General features: G+C 40.9%; 1 protein-coding gene across 9 annotated transcripts in view; it reads right to left on the bottom strand.

Moving 5' to 3' along the window:
* DIDO1 (death inducer-obliterator 1) overlaps window positions 1-8417 on the bottom strand; it is a 286952-nt gene extending 278535 nt beyond the window's left edge. For 4 of the 9 annotated variants that reach the window (XM_029613323.1, XM_029613325.1, XM_029613332.1 and 1 more), the window contains exon 1: window positions 8322-8409. The gene's annotated coding sequence lies outside the window, so the exon portion shown is untranslated. Of the gene's footprint in view, window positions 1-7657; window positions 7786-8321 lie in introns of those variants that run through there. The other 5 variants (XM_029613326.1, XM_029613329.1, XM_029613330.1 and 2 more) reach the window with 5 other exon arrangements.
* Between the last annotated feature and the right edge of the window lie 5170 nt (window positions 8418-13587).

Raw genomic sequence — 13587 nt, 5'->3', positions numbered from 1 at the left:
AACAATTTCTCTGCTTCGTTGTTTATTGAAGAGGATGTTGGGGAGATAACCTTCTCCGGTATGGGTTTCATGGGTAATGATTCAGATGGACTGAACCAAATCACAGTAAAGCTAGAAGATGTGGTAGGCCTGATTAACAACCTGAAGAGTAGTAATCACCTTAACTGGATGGTATACACCCCAGGGTTCTGAAGGAACTCAAAAATGAAATTTCAGATCTATTAGTAAAAATTTGTAACCTACCATTAAAAATCATCCATTGTACCTTAAGACTGGAGGGTGGCTAATGTAACCCCAATATTTTAAAAAGGGCTCCAGGAGTGATCCAGGAAACTACAGACCAGTTAGCCTCACTTCAGTGCCAGGAAAAATAATGAAAAGTGTTCTAAAGATCAAAATCACAGAACATATAGAAAGACATGGTTTAATGGAACAAAGTCAACATGGATTTACCCAAGGCAAGTCTTGCCTCACAAATCTGCTTCATTTTTTTTTTAAAGGGGTTAATAAACATGTGGATAAAGGTGAACTGGTAGATGTAGTATATTTGGATTTTCAGAAGGCATTTGACAAAGTTTCTCATGACAGGCGTCTAGGAAAAGTCATGGGATAGGTGACTATGTCCTTTCGTGGATTGCAAACCAGTTAAAAGACAGGAAACAGAGAGTAGGATTAAATGAACAATTTTCTCAGTGAAGGGGGGTAGGCAGTGGAGTGCCTCGGGAATCTGTAGTGGGAGCCTTACTTTTCAATATATTTATAAATGATGTGGAAACGAATAAGACGAGTGAGGTAATTTGCAGATGATACAAAATTATTCAGAGTAGTTAAATCACAAGCGGATTGTGATAAATTGCAGGAGGACCTTGTGATACTGGAAAATTGGGCATCCAAATGACAGATGAAATTTAATGTGGATAAGTGCAAGGTGATGCATACAGAGAAAAATAACCCATGCAATAGTTGCACAATGTTAGGTTCCATATTAGGAGCTACCACCCAGGAAAGAGATCTAGGCATCATAGTGGATAATACATTGAAATAGTCAGTTCAGTGTGCTGTGGCAGTCAAAAAAGCAAACAGAATGTTAGGAATTATTAGGAAGGGAATGGTGAATAAAAGAAAATTGTCATAATGCCTCTGTATCGCTCCATGGTGAGACCACACCTTGAATACTGTGTACAATTCTGGTCGCCGAATGTCAAAAAAGATTAAATCGGTTATGTACTCTTTCGGATAACAGAAGGACTAAGGGGCACTCCATAAAGTTAGCATGTACCACATTTAAAACTTATCGGAGAAAGTTCTTTTTCACTCAATGCACAATTAAATTCTGGAATTTTTTCCAGGGATGTGGATAGTGCAGCTGGGTTTAAAAAAGGTTTGGTTAAGTTCTTGGAGAAGTCCATTACCTGCTATTAATCAAATTGACTTAGAAAATAGCCACTGCTATTATTAGCATCAGTAGCATGGGATATACTTAGTTTTGGGGTACTTGCCAGGTACTTGTAGCCTGGATTGACCACTGTTGGAACAGGATGTTGGGCTTGATGGACCCAGTATGGCATGTTCTTATGTTCTTCAAGAAGTATTTCCTGATGTTGGTCCTGCTTGTTATTCCTCTCTATATGCAGCCCAGTATGCTTCTGGGTTTAGCTATCACCTTATTGCATTGCTTTGCTACCTTCAGATCACCAGAAGCTATTATACCAAGGTCCCTCTCCCAGTCCGTGCACAGCAGCCATTCACCCATCTCATATTGCTTTTTTGGATTTCCGCACCCCAGATGCACTTCCTAATACTGAATCCTAGATGCCAAGTTATTAACCATTCTTAAGCTCTTAAATCACTTCATTTTCGCTACTCCTTCAGGCATGTCCACTCTGTTGCAGATCTTAGAATCATCCCCAAATGGACAAACTTTACCTTCTATCCCCTTCCACAATGTCACTCGCAGATATCGACAAGAACTGATCCCTGTGGCACTCTCTTCTCAGAATAGGTTCCATTTACTATTACACACTGTATCCTGTCAAATCAACCAGTTTGTAATTCACTCCACCAATTTGGCACCCACTCCCAATTTCTCATTTTATTTAGGAGCCTCTTATGCAGGACTGTATCAAAAGCTTTGCTACAATCCAAGTGCTCTTCCTCGAACCAATTCTCTATTCATCCAATCAAAAAAGTCAATTAGATTTGTCTGACAGGACCTTCCCCTGGTGAATCCATGCTGCCTCTGGTCCAGCAACCTTCCGGATTGTAGTTAGTTCACTATTCTTTCCTTCAGCAGAGTCTCCATTAATTTTTCCACCACCAAGGTAAGACTAACCGATCTGTAGTTGCCAGCCTCCTCTTCACTCTTGTGAAGCAGGACCATCATACTCTTCTCCAATTTTGCAGCATCACTCCCATTTCCAGGGATCTATTGAACAGGTCTTTCAATGGACCAGCCAGCACATCTGAGTTCCCTTAGTATCTGGGGATAGCCCCATGGCCCTGTCCACTTTCAGTTTTCCTAGTTCTTCCTGTACATTGTCTTCTGTAAACTCGGTTGCATCTACCTCACTACCACCCATGGTTTTGTCAACCAGCAACGATCCATCTCCAGGATCTTCTTTAGTGAACACCAAACTGAAATATTTGTTTAATAATTTTATCTGATCATCCCTCTCCACACATTCCTTTTGTCACCTTTCAATTTTTCTATCCCACATCGGACCATCTTTTGATATATCTGAAAAAAATGTTTTGTCACAACAATTTACCGCTTTGGCAATTCTTTCTTCCACCTGACCTTTTGCTTTCCAGATTTCTTTCTTCGTCTTCTTTACTTTCATTAAATATTCTTCCCCATCCTCTTCTTTTTGGAATCCTTTGAACTTCGTGCATGTTGCTGTTTGCCTTTATTTTTTCAGCCATCTCCTTTGAGAACCAAATCATTTTTGCTTTCCTCTTACTTTTCTTTAGTAACATTTTCTAACTTTTCTCCCAGTCTTCTAGTTCTTCTCCAGGTACATTCCCATTCTGACAAAGTCCGTATTTTTGAAATTTAAAATCCGGATCTTTGGGTGACTTCTCTGTATCCTATTCACTACATCAGATCATCTCATCTGATCATCACTGATGCCCAGGTGAGTGCCTACCCGGACATTAGAGACATTATCCTCATTAATGAGCACCAGGTCAAGTTTCAAACCCTCCCCTGACAGTTCCATTACCATTTTTTTGAGCAGAGCCCTTGAAGAGCATCCACGCTCTCTTTACTTCTTGTAGATTCTGCAAAAGGGATACTCTAATCTGTTTCCAGCAGATTAAAATCTCCAACACTTCATCCTTCTTTCCTACCCTTTGGATGTCTTCGATCAGATCACTGTCAAGTTCTTCTGTTTGAATCGGAGGCCTATAGACCACACCAGGGTACATGGAAGTACCATTTTTTTTCTTTCCTAGGACAGACCATATTGCTTCTTCCCTACCCCATGTCCCTTGAATTTCAGTTGCTTGGATATTGCTTTTGACAAAGAGCTTCTCCTCCCTCTTTTCTGTCCTTCCTCACGTTTTAGCCCGAGATAATCACATCCCAATCATGAGACTCAGCAAATCAAGTTTCCATAACAGTAACAATGTTCAAGTCTGCCTCTACCATTAAGGCCTGTAGTGCTGGGACTTTATTGCCCAGAATTTATGCATTTGTGATCATAGCTTTCCAACCTTTCTGCCTTGGTTTGCTGCTCTTTGTAGTCACCTTTTTTTGCAGTGATTGATTTTATTTTCACCTCCCATTTCCTGGGAGGCATTGTGTATGATATGCCAATTTCACTGGCCATCTCCTGCCACCCTCTAATTTAAATGCCTAATGTATGATTTGAATTTCTCACTTAGCATCCTCTTTCCTGCCACAGTTGTAGTTGTATTTCAATACAGAGGGTCTCAGCTCCAATGGTACAGAATTGCATTGATCAGAACCATGCATCTGATGATCTTAAGCGGACAGTCGCTAAACAGCTCCAAAATTCTTGGAGAGGTGACAAGGAAGCACGATTAAATGTGTGAGAACAATTCTGGATCTTTAAATCAAATTCAGTTATTCCACTCTGACTCAATATGAAAACTGAATGGTCTTCTCTATTAAAAGAGGGTTAAAGCATATGTAATAGTATGCCTAAAAAAGGAGGTTATGTAATGAAAGATGCATGGCTGTATATTACTGAAAGGTGAATCATGCTCCTAGGAAAACACATGATAACATGTCACTGGAAGATTTACTGTAGACATATTTAAATCCATAGGGTTTGTTCTTCTTGTAGACGCTACTGAAGTACCAGTAGTGATGCCCCCTGGTGCAGATACAAGAAAAATATCGAAACTCAGACCCATGTCAGGGTACTGACAATTAAGCTAAGTGATTTGGGATAACATTAAGGATTTGAGATGTTTTAATTGCATTTTGAAAAAGTCTTCCTATTAAAAATACAGTAGTTATGATTACACATTTACCTACTAGTGTGAGTGAATGACCTGAAGAAGATGCATACGCCAGCCACATGATGGTTCTTATCATTGATGTATGTTATAGTTACAGCATCATATAAAGAGATTTGTCTTGTTTTTATATTTAGCATTTGTCATTTCATTTCTCTGGAAAATTAATATATAGTATATTAAAGTACTGCTGTAAATATCATTCAGTACTGTAACATCTTAGTCTTCAGATCTTCATAACATGTATTCTGGGACTTAATGCAACTAAAACAACTAATGCAACTAACTCTCTCCGCTTAACCTCCAAATACCATTTAAAAAACATACCTCTACCAGACCTATCAGAGAGTCATACAGAGATTCACTACAGGTTCCACCTGCCAAAACCTTTCACCATACAACGCTCAGAGACAGGGCTTTCTCTGCAGCAGGACCTACCTTGTGGAACTCCATCCCACCAGAGCTGAGACAGGAACCCTGCCTTCCTACATTCAGAAAAAGACTCAAAACCTGGTTATTTATGAAAGCCTTTCCAGACACAAATTGAACTTTCTCTCAACCAAATCAACTAAGACCTCCCCTCAGGGTAAACATAAACTCTAACAACTCCATAATGTTATTTCTCATTAAATGAGCAGGTTTTTTATGTTGCTTTTATTATATACGGTATATTATATACGGTATATTATATATACGATATGTTATATATTATATATTATATTATATAATATTATATAAATTTATTATATACGGTATATTACCTTGTTACTCTTTTTATCACATTGTTAATTTTCTATCGCTTTCCTTACTTTCCAAGTTACTTTATGTCCCTGTTTTATTGTAACTGCTATTTCTTCTTATATCACATGTTAATGTTCTAAGTTTTTCTCCTCTTGTCACACCCTGTTAATTGTAAACCGACATGATGCGACTCCCATCGCGAATGCCGGTATATAAAAAATTAAAATAAATAAATAAATAAATAAAACTTCTTTCCATTTGATGGTATCTTTTATAATGTTGAAAAGGAGGGGGGAATGATATTTTTTAATAAATAAAAAAAGTTTGAGAAAATTTTTACAGGATTTTCTCAATTTGCTTACTCGTCAATATCACAGCAACTTTAAGATGGTGCCCTATCACAAAGTCAACACAACTGTGACAGGTCCTTAGGTTCTCAAGCCTTTATTACGCTACTTATATTTAAGACATTTAAGCTTCCTCCATGGTCAAGGAAGATTAAATCAAGATGATATAGTAAATATTGCCAGTATTCTTCTAACTTTCCTGAGTACAAAAGCATGGAACGGTTGACAAAATATTCAAGCCTCAATGGCCTACAGAGCACACACACACACACACAAAAAAAGAGAGGGTGATGAAAAACCACTCTCTACAGTGCTGCAATTATAGGACCAGATGGCAAGTTTTCAGTTTTTGCGCAAATTATTTATACATATGAAGATGTCCATGTATAATAACCACTGCTTAAAACATGATTAGAAAGTTTACTCCATAGAGTACACAAAATTTCCAAGTGTTATCTACATTGGCATGGAGATTTCCATAACTGTGCAACCGAGACAGAGGGAAGCTGTGTATGGGTGTGAGAGAGAGTTCAGACTTAGGGTTCTGAATGTGGTACTTTGTGACAGAAGCAAGAGTTGTTGTATTTGTGTGTTAAAAGGAGGCGGTTTGTATCTATTTGAGACAACTTGAATTTGTTTGCATACATTTGTTGGCATCAGAAATTGTAAGTGTAGGGGCAGGGGTTGTGGTTTATACATCTCTCTGAAAGGCAGTGTGTTTCTGTGGGTAGTTTGAGAACTAGAGTATGTTTATATACACTTGCAGATTTCTAATTGTTACATTGCTCTTACAAATTTCTATCCATGAGTTCTCATCTTACGTATGTAGCTTTCCATCCCTGGTTAATTTGGATGCATAGTTTATGTAGCCTAGGAAAATGTGTGTGTTTATGTGGACTTTGTTGATGGAATGGACATCATCTTGCTGTATGTTACATAGATAGTATTCTTGCTTATTTTTCCAATGCCAGGGAACTTTCACACAAATTCCACACTGGCATGGACACTAGGTGTTGCCTATTCCTTTTTGTAAAGAATGCCTAATTAGATAATTCCTTTAATCAGCACAATACAAAAGTACTATAAAAGCATCAACTTGCTTGTCTTTTGGCTATGTTGCTCCATCTTTTGGTACTGAAAAACTTCCTTTTGTTCTTTTTGTTTGCATTTCCATAATCTAACATGGTACATTCTTTTATTACTGTCTCACCATCTGTTTTTAAAAATATCCATCCCCCAAAAGTTCATTCTTAGGTGTTCATTGATTTATATTTTACATATATCTGTGGTTTTAATATAGATTAATACCACTGATGCATAATAGAAATAGTAGAGAAAGAAATTAAGAGGAATAAAATATAAAATCAAAATGAATGGGACCTTAAAATTTGGTTTTAAGTGTCAAGTGAATTATATTAAAAAAAATAGCACTTTTGTTTATGGTGATATGCAAGAAAGATTTCGATATAGCATAACAAAACTGGAGAAACAAAGGCCTAGGGTGATGATATCTGCAATAAATCCCTGTAAATTTAAAAAAAACAGCGAAAGTGGACCATAACACGGCTTAAAGCTTCTTAATTACAAACTGCATTAACTGCTTATAAAAGTCTCTGAACAGAATAAAGATTACAATGAACAAAATGGTGTCTTATATAATATACCGATAACGGTTACTGTCACAGAATACCCCAAAATACAAAATGTTTAAAGTCTGTCTTGCGTTTAATTAAAAATCACCACTGAATATTTTGAAGATTTAGAACAACGATTGCGGGGCCGTTACATGTGAAATATGCCAGGGACTGTTGAACGGTCTATTCTTTATCACTGTCTAAATGCAAAAGCGATTGTATTGGAGAGAAACAGCGCCCTCAAGAAAATTATGACCGTTTAAAACAATGTCAGCTTTCAGCTGACAGAATTGCAATCTGCTGTCTTACATCGAACAAAAGAAGTACTTATGGGTTATCACATTTTAACGTGTTAAAAACCTTAATGTTTATAATCTTAAGTTTTTCCGGATGATTGCTACACCGAATACTACATAAAAGTGCAGGAAGCAGCCCGACAATCCATCTTACCTCCAATTTTCCTGCCAATTACCGTTAAAACACAATCTATTCCTATTGTACCCTCTCCCAACCACCAGCGGCCAACTGCGAGCCTCACTCACTCACACGCACGCACCGCCGTTTGCCACCACTCGCCCGGTAGCTAAGGGAAGCTTTGTGACGTCACAGGACTATTATTCCGTCCAATGAAACGCCGCCCTACGTCATTTACGCCGGTCAAAACAGCGTCCCGCCCATCTTCTCATCCGCCATACTCGCCCTGCGGCCCCCTCAAACCCCTCCCCCACCGCGCACAGGCAATACGCCCAGCTGGTAGGACGTTTCTTCAAGACGCCCGCAAACCTCCCCCACCCGCTCAACCAACGCACGCCAGCCGCCACCGCGGCCTTAGCTCGCAGAGATTTTGCCGCGACTCTTTCAGGCTCCCTCTCTTGCCTCATCCTCCCAGCGGCAAAGGTATCTAGAGAGGAGCAGAGTCACCGCAATTCCCGCCTCCCTCCAGCTCTCCCGCCTCCATCACTGCCTCCATTTTCTCCTCAGGCCCGAGCGTTCCGGCGCACCGCCCGGACCTGCTGCTCCGGACTTCGCCTTTCCGTCTGTCTCGACACAGTCACGCACAGCCGCCCAACGGCCGGCTGTACCAGCGCGCCGCCTTCCCCGGTGCCTCACTCACCTCAGCCGCCCCAGCTTCGGTTAGCGCCTCAGCCGCGCGGACACCGCCGCCATTTCCTCGCTACCCAAGGAGAGGACCGCAAGGCGCATGCGTCACTGCGCCCTGCGTAACTCGCGAGCGCGTGCCCGACACGGGAACGCCGTCGCCTCAGGGGATGGGGTGGCGCGTAATGTTCCATCGTGTAATTTTGCGCGGTCTCTGCCATGTTATTGCCTCTACAGTGATGTTATGCTCTCTGTGTCTCGTGGACCCTGAGCGGTCACAAGACAAAGGTTCTATGTCTGTGCTTTCCGGCCCCTGCTCAAAATAAAGGCGCCACTATCCTCCTTTGATTTTTCAGATAGCTGTGTAAATAAAAAAAATTAAATACTTTTCTGCTGGCTCGCATACTCTCCACAAAGGCTAGGCTAAGTGACTGCGTCTCTGATTTAAATTCACTTGCTATGGGAATGTGTACGTGCTGCCAGAGTGAAAAATAAAGTGATTAAAAAGAAAGGGAAAATAGTGATTAACAGCAGCAATAGAAAATGGGGGACAATTTCCAGGTTCTGCTGATCGCTGCTTTCTTTGAGCTCCTCACATTTTATTTTTTTATTTTTTTTTTTTATTTGGAGATTTTTATATACCGCGGTACGTAAAGGTCTACATCACCTCGGTTTACATTAAACAAAAACTTAGCACAAGGCTTTACAAGTAATAGGTCAAACAGTAAGTAAACAATAAATAGCAACAGGTTTTACATAGAACAGTTCATAGGAAAGTAAACAATTAACTTCAACAGAAGGTGACAACTTTATACAGCAAAACTGATTTTCAATTCAAGTTAGACATTGATCAACTATAGTATGCTTGTTCTGGCCTGGTAGAAGGATATATCATATTTTGGTGCTATAGCTGCTGTTTCTTCCTAGATTATACAAAGTTTATACAGTAAGTTGTTTAGCAGTGGAAAACACACGTCCAACCCCCCTCTTCCCCCCCCAAGAAAAAAACGAATAGTGCCAATCATATGCAAATGCATGTTGATGAGGCTATTAGTCATTCACCCAGGATACTGGAAAAAAAAAAGTGTGGCCAATCCGCACATTTTTACATTCAGAAACTAACGCCTGTCCAAGGGCAGGCATTCATTTCTGAGCAGCCTGAAAAAGCTATTTTCTGCTTTACTGTACACCCTCCACCACCAAAAATGTTAAAAAAAAAAAAAATGCCGGTTGGTCAGGATTCGGAAAACCGAAACTCGTAAAATTGAGCATCGATTTTCTGAACCTGCTGACAGCCACCTCTCCAGGGCCAAGGAGGTGCTATGGGCGCGTGATATTTCCCAATACCTCCTTTTAGTGCGACCCCCTCATTTAAATACAGGATCGGCACCCAGGAGAGGTGGATGGGCACGCGGTGGGAGAGTGGGCGCTCAACACAAAGCGCCCGGTTTCCCGCGGACCTTACAGATTCGGCCTATAGATGTCTTCCTGGGTCAGACCAAGGTCTGTCATGCCCAGCATCCTATCTCTGACAGTGACCAAGCCAGGCCACAGTATGTAGCAGATTCCAAAAAGTTAGTTTATTTCTTGTTTATTATGGAGTTAGCTCACACCTTTGCATTGGTGACTGAAGGGGAGTTACATTCAGGCACAGTAAAGCTTACAGTCTAACACCTGGAGGCAGTATGGTACAATGTTTTTTTCCTGGGAGGTGTCACCTGGATAGTGGCCCCTCTTCTGAAAAAACATTGCAGCGGTGTGGTGCTTTGATTTCCTCTCATAGCCAAACAACACAGCTAATGGCCGTTTAAGCATAATGGAGGCCCCAACCTCAAGGGACCACCATTGCCTTAAAGGCTGACTGCTTAAAAAATGCCAGCAAAAATATTGAGCAGGGGTCAAGGGGAGTGGGGGTTGCACTATCCATCAATGCTTTTTTTTTTTCAGACATTTGAGGGAGGGGGCACTATACCTCCAATGTTTTGGGCTTCCTATTGACATGGGGGGTAGCCTTTTACAGCCTTTATGTATTTAGTGTTTGGGTAATTGCCAGGTTCTTATGGCCTGGTTTGACCTCTGTTGGAAACAGGATGCTGGGCTCGATGGACCCTTGGTCTGACCCAGCATGGCAACGTCTTATGTTCTAATTTGGAAAGGGGGTGTGGGTGCCACTATCTTTATTGATCACAGGGTGGGGAGAGGATCTGTCGTCACATGTTGGCTTTATTCTTTTATTTACACTTTGGTCTGTAGGGGCTGCCTCAAATGATGGCTCCAGGTTGAGCTGGGGCTGAGCCCCGAGTCCTGCTCAACTTCTTTCTTCCTGGGCATTTTTTTTGATACATGGCCCTTTAAATCTAATGCAGAAGCCACGGGACCCATGTTAGGGTCCCGGGAATCCTACACTAGATTTAACATTTCCCACGGAAATGCTGTTAATTTATTGCGGCTGACAACTTTGTCAGTTGCTCGTGATAAATTATTAACATAATTTCCTAATGAGCTGCTTTGTATGGATTTATAAAATTCATGCATGCAAATTGCATGCAAAACTAATTTTAATAGGGGAGGGAATCTGGGCAGGGCCATGCAAAATATTGCTGTGATAGGGCTCCGTTGCACAATAAACAGCATATATTGTGCAGCTTATTGCATCTCTCAGTAAGGGCCAGATTTTTAAATCTACGCCCGATTTTATAACATGCGCGCGTGGCTGCACGCATGTTATAAAATCTGGGGTCGGCACGCGCAAGGTGCCCCCGATGGCTTTCCCTGTTCCCTCCGAGGCCGCTCTGATTTCGATTTCCAACCCCATTATGTCCATCTGCTCACTAGCATGGCCAACCTCCCCAGGCTGACTAATCCTCATACTGTATTTCAGTCCTTTGCAATTATCCTGTAATTTAGTTGTCCTCCAAGCTATCCTTGTATTTCCTTTTGAACTCTACTTGCCTATGTATTCCTTTAAACTTGCTCACAAGGTGGCATGCGTTTTTTCACTTAGCATTCTATCGTTTCTCATGTTCCATGTAAGTAACGAGTGTATTCAAAGTTGTTTTGAAGGGAAGTGTTATGTATATTTATACATTCTCCCTTGTTCTTTTTCTATTTCATTCGTATCTCATGTTCTCATGTTCCTTGTACCGCCCCCTGGGCGATTTTTCAGTTTCAATGTAAACCGGTGTGATTTGTATTTATACAGGAACATCGGTATAAAAAAGTTATAAATAAATAAATCTTGAGGCAAATCATCTGGAAACTTAGGGCTCATCCCATTTGTTCAGATCTCTCTTCCATGAAAAAAGAGTTGGCTCATGTTAAAGCTGAATTAGGTGCAATAAAAAAATTAACAACCACCAAGATATCCTCGCCCACTTTACAGTATTCAGGAATCATTTCCCCATTACTACAGAAAATTCAAAAGCCCAGGAAAAAAGTGGTTTACAGTGGGCTCAGGTAGGATAAGACCTGTGACCCAAAGACACCCATTCTTCACAATTGTGCAGCCCACATGCTGCACCCCACCCCCCCCCCCCACACACACACGCACACACACACACACAGACCATGCAAGAACCCAAGAACAAATGGATTACAGTGGGTTCTGGTAGAGTAAGACCTGTGATGCGGAGACACACAAGTGTGTCACCTCAAGTGACAAAAGTACAAAATGCCTTCTTTGTATTAGATAATGAAGACGCTCTAGCAATGGAGATTGAAGTGGTATCTGAAAAGAAAGAAGAAACCCAATAGACACAGAAATTCCATAATACAATCAGTAACCATAAGAAAAAGCTCATTGTGCTGGGTGACTCAGACATCAGAGGCACTAATTTGGGAACGAGTGAATACGATTACAGGTTATCAAATTTGCAGATGATACAAAATTATTCAGAGTAGTTAAATCACAAGCAGATTGTGATAAATTGGGGGAAAAGAGGAGAACCGACTGCTTGCTGGAACCCCGAGACGAGTGCTTTTTAAGCGGTGAGAGTGAGAAAAAAGAACTTTAACTCCTCGTTGAGGGAAGAGGGCGGTGCAGCTTGAGAGGACCCCCCCTTAGTGACGTCATCTACAGGAGCCCTGGGACACCATAAAATACGGGCCCTGCAGCGTGCAGCCGCCGGCGCGCAGCCGAAGCCGCGTGCCAAAGGGACACGCCCCTGGTAAATTTTTTTCTCCTTTTTTTTTTTCCCTTTATTGCTTTTCTTGTATAATATTATGGGAAGAAAACGTAAATTCAAGACCTGGACTTCCTCACCAACAACTCCTGCGTCAAGGAAATTCAGACCCATGGACAACCATATAATACGTATGGGTGAGTCCTTGGGTAAAGCCATGCTGACTTTTTTTCCATTAAACCATGTCTTTCTATATGTTCTGTGATTTTGATGTTTAGAACACTTTCCACTATTTTTCCTGGCATTGAAGTCGGGCTAACTGGTCTGTAGTTTCCGGATTGCCCCGGAGCCCTTTTTAAATATTGGGGTTACATTAGCTATCCTCCACTCTTCAGGTACAATGGATTATTTTAATGATAGGTTACAAATTTTTACTAATAGGTCTGAAATTTTATTTTAGAGTTCCTTCAGAACTCTGGGGTGTATACCATCTGGTCCAGGTGATTTACTACTCTTCAGTTTGTCAATCAGGCCTACCACATCTTCTAGGTTCACTGTGATTTGATTCAGTCCATCTGAATCATTACTCATGAAACCTTCTCCATTACGGGTACCTCCCCAACATCCTCTTCAGTAAACACTGAAGAAAAGAAATCATTTAATCTTTCTGCGATGGCCTTATCTTCTCTAAGTGCCCCTTTAACCCCTCGATCATCTAACGGTCCAACTGACTCCCTCACAGGCTTTCTGCTTCGGACATATTTTAAAAAGTTTTTACTGTGAGTTTTTGCCTCTATAGCCAACTTCTTTTCAAATTCTCTCTTAGCCTGTCTTATCAATGTCTTACATTTAACTTGCCAGCGTTTATGCTTTATCCTATTTTCTTCTGTTGGATCCTACTTCCAATTTTTGAATGAAGATCTTTTAGCTAAAATAGCTTCTTTCACCTCCCCTTTTACCATGCCAGTAATCGTTTTGTCTTAAGAACATAAGAACATGCCATACTGGGTCAGACCAAGGGTCCATCAAGCCCAGCATCCTGTTTCCAACAGTGGCCAATCCAGGCCATAAGAACCTGGCAAGTACCCAAAAATTAAGTCTATTCCATGTTACCATTGCTAATGGCAGTGGCTATTCTCTAACAGGTCGATACAGTAACGT

This window comes from Rhinatrema bivittatum, chromosome 8 (genome assembly GCF_901001135.1).
Source record: "Rhinatrema bivittatum chromosome 8, aRhiBiv1.1, whole genome shotgun sequence".
NCBI classification, from domain to species: domain Eukaryota; kingdom Metazoa; phylum Chordata; class Amphibia; order Gymnophiona; family Rhinatrematidae; genus Rhinatrema; species Rhinatrema bivittatum.
Note: the sequence above shows the minus strand (reverse complement) of the source record. Positions and strands in the feature narration are given on the sequence as shown.